Consider the following 3034-nt stretch of genomic DNA (forward strand, 5'->3'; position numbering starts at 1 on the left):
GAAGAGAGGGGATTGCAGTTATGGCCGTCCCCGCGAGGGCTGATTTCTCACTTTTTCTCTCTCTGTGTGCGTCTCTGGCTAGCACATGTGCCCAATGGCAAAATCTCTCTAAAATAAAATAATAATAAATTTTAAAATTTATTCATTAATTAAGAAAAGAAAACAAGTCCAAGAGGGCTCAGCGCAGCACGCAGAGGCACAGTAGTAGTACGGTGTTCTGGCACGCCAGGAGCCACGTGGAAAACTGGGGTCGATTCCCAGGTAGACCCGTATGATCCAGGCTCACTGAGCCCTTGACCCTGGCTGTCCGGGGCGGCTGCACGGAGGGTCAGGTGTGAGGCACTGTTCAGGGCGTCTCTCTCCCCCCTCCCTCTATCTCTGTCTCTCATGAAACAAATAAATAAACTTTATTTTTTAACGTCTAAGATGGAGTATCATGACGCTCCATCTCAAAGCCAAGGGAACCATGGCCAGTAGGTGGCGTGGTGGTTAAGGCGCTGGATCCCACGGCCAACCGCACATGTAGAGCCCGGGGCCTGGTAGATGGAGGAGCACACTGGGCCCGTGTACCTGCGGGCCGAGTTCCAAGAGGAGAAGTGGAGACGGGACTGTGGCGTGCCTGTCCGTTCTCACTTCCTCTTTCTCTGTTTCTCTCTCTCCAGCGAGCACATGGACCCTCTGGCAAAATTTTAGAAATAAAAAAACAAAGGTGGGAAATAGAGATTCACAAAGAGGAGGTGGCTTGCCAGAACCGACAGCAAGATTGGGAGACATGGGATTCGAAGCCCCCTTTGTCCAGTCCCCCCGCTGCATTTGGAAGTCTGGCTCCAGGCAACGGCAGCAGGGCGTTAGGTAAGTGGAGGCTGACTCCCCCATGCCAAAAGGTCCTGCAGTAGGTGGTCACATACCGTGGAACTCGGTGATGTCATAGGCCTCATGTCTCTCTTCTTTTTTTTCTTTAATTTGCTGGAGGTACCAACAGTCACTGGAGGGACAGAGAGCAAGAGAAGGAAATTGGAGGAAGCATTCCCCATGGGGCACGGTCACGCTGCAATCCCTTTCACTCCACTCCTCCCTCCTTTCAGGACTTTGGGCACACATGCACATATGCCCGGCATGTTTTTATTTTTATTTTTTTCAAAGAATTATCGTATTTTAACTTTATTTATTTATTTACTTATTTATTGGTTGACCAGAGAGAGAGAGAGAGAAAGTGAGAAAGCAAGCTGCCAGGTCTGGGACTCGAAGTGCAGTCAGCCATGTGGGAGTCCAGAGCCCTTAACCACCATGCCACCTGCCGGCCCCCTGGCATGGTTTTCAAACCTCAGGTCTGGGACTTGACCTTCATGGTCAGCCATGTGAGCAGCTGTCTTTTTTCTTCTTTGCTTCTTCTTCCTCCCCTTCCTCCCTCCTCCCTCTTCTCCTCCTCCTCCTTCTTCTTCTCCTTCTCCTTCTTCTTTTTTAATTTGACCAGAGAGAGAGAGAGCTAGGTAGAGAGAGAAAGAGGAAAAGTGAGAAAGCAAGCCACCAGGCCCGGGACTCTAACCGTGGTTGAGCCATGTGGGAGTGTCCAGCATTTTAACCACCACGCCACCTGCTGGTCCCAACAAGCAGCTGTTTTAACGCCCAGGCCATGTGCTGGTCTGACCCAACATTTTTCAATCTTCTTAGACCACCCTTGATGGGTTGCTTTTTGTTTTACTTTTTTTTCCCCAAAAAGGGGAATTTTATTGATTGCTTTATTCCCTCACAAATAGACCAACTGTAATCAAATGAGGTGAACATTCACCTCCAGATTTTTTCTCTTTTCAGTTTTGCTTAACCATGTTGGAGAGTACTTGAGCTCAGGACTGTCCTTCTCTGTCCAGCAGGTGCTGCTCCTTGGGGCGTCTTTGCATCATTCTTTGTTTGCTGTTCCTCTTTTCATGCATCTTTTCTTTTTCAAATTTCCCCAAAGGGGGATTTTATTGATTATTTTATTCTCTCACAAAAAGACCAACTGTAATCAAATGAGGTGAACATTCACCTCAAGATTTTGTCGTCTTCATAATAGAAAAGACGAGGCCTAGAACCGGGTCCTGGGCCCTTCCTCCCCTTCTCCCCTCCCAGTTCACAATGCTCACATCTCTTACTGGCCAGCGTCCTCTCAGACCTGCACTGGGCTCCACACGTTCAGGCCTCAGCACTAGCTTCTTTGTCGTTTTTGCCTTTTTCCAGAAAACAGGCTTAGTCTGTCCGCCACGGCCACTCTGCTCCCTGTCAGAACGCCGCTGTCCCTGAGCACACGGAGCACACGGAGAATCCTTGCCCGTCCTGTGCTGTGTCCCTTTGTGAGGTTCGTGCTTGCCCCGCTTCTCACAGAAGGTCCGGCGGGTTTTAGGGACACTCGCCATGCTCGCGGGCCTGCTACCTGCACAGAAAGTTTGGTTTCCATTTTTTAAATGTTTTTATTAATACTTAGAAGCATTCAGAATATCAACAAAACAGCTGCAACTTTTTTTCAATTACAGAGTGGTTGTCAGTTAACAGAACAATTATTTCATAGAAGCTGCACCAGAGACAATGGAAGATAAGGAACTACCAGCCCCATATACGACCAATCTGGGCCGTGCACCGGAAGCTGCTTTAAACTTCTGTGCCAGCTTACAGCCCCGTACGTACCAGGCGAGGTGGGTGGCTAATGCCACCAGGACAGGGCCATCTCAGCACACACTCGTAGTGCATTAACTAGACAAGAAGAGTCACTGTACGGTTCGAAGACAAGCTACACAGCCTTACATTTCAGTTTTATTCTGTAAAAGGAGAAATCGTGTATAGGGAGGTTAAATGCTTTATAGACAGGGAAAAACCTGTACTAGAACCAGGGCCTGGCAGGTGGCGTGGTGGTTAAGGGCACTGGACTCCCACATGGCTGACTGCAGCTCGAGTCCCGGATCCAGCAGCTTGCTTTCTCACTTTCCGTCACTCACTCCCTCTCCCACTCTGTCCCACTCTAGTCACATTAAAATAAATAAATAAAGATAAATAAAATGAT

The 3034-nt window shown here is 48.6% G+C and overlaps 1 long non-coding RNA gene across 1 annotated transcript; it reads left to right on the forward strand.

The window, feature by feature from the left end:
- The first annotated feature begins 655 nt into the window (after positions 1-655).
- On the forward strand, positions 656-2667 carry LOC102492622 (uncharacterized). Its single transcript, XR_335954.3, has 3 exons — positions 656-852; positions 2218-2335; positions 2511-2667. It is a non-coding gene; the product is annotated as an uncharacterized LOC102492622 (long non-coding RNA).
- The last annotated feature ends 367 nt before the right edge of the window (positions 2668-3034 follow it).

The sequence above is a fragment of the Tupaia chinensis genome, unplaced genomic scaffold (genome assembly GCF_000334495.1).
Source record: "Tupaia chinensis unplaced genomic scaffold, TupChi_1.0 Scaffold000575_1, whole genome shotgun sequence".
Taxonomy (NCBI): domain Eukaryota; kingdom Metazoa; phylum Chordata; class Mammalia; order Scandentia; family Tupaiidae; genus Tupaia; species Tupaia belangeri.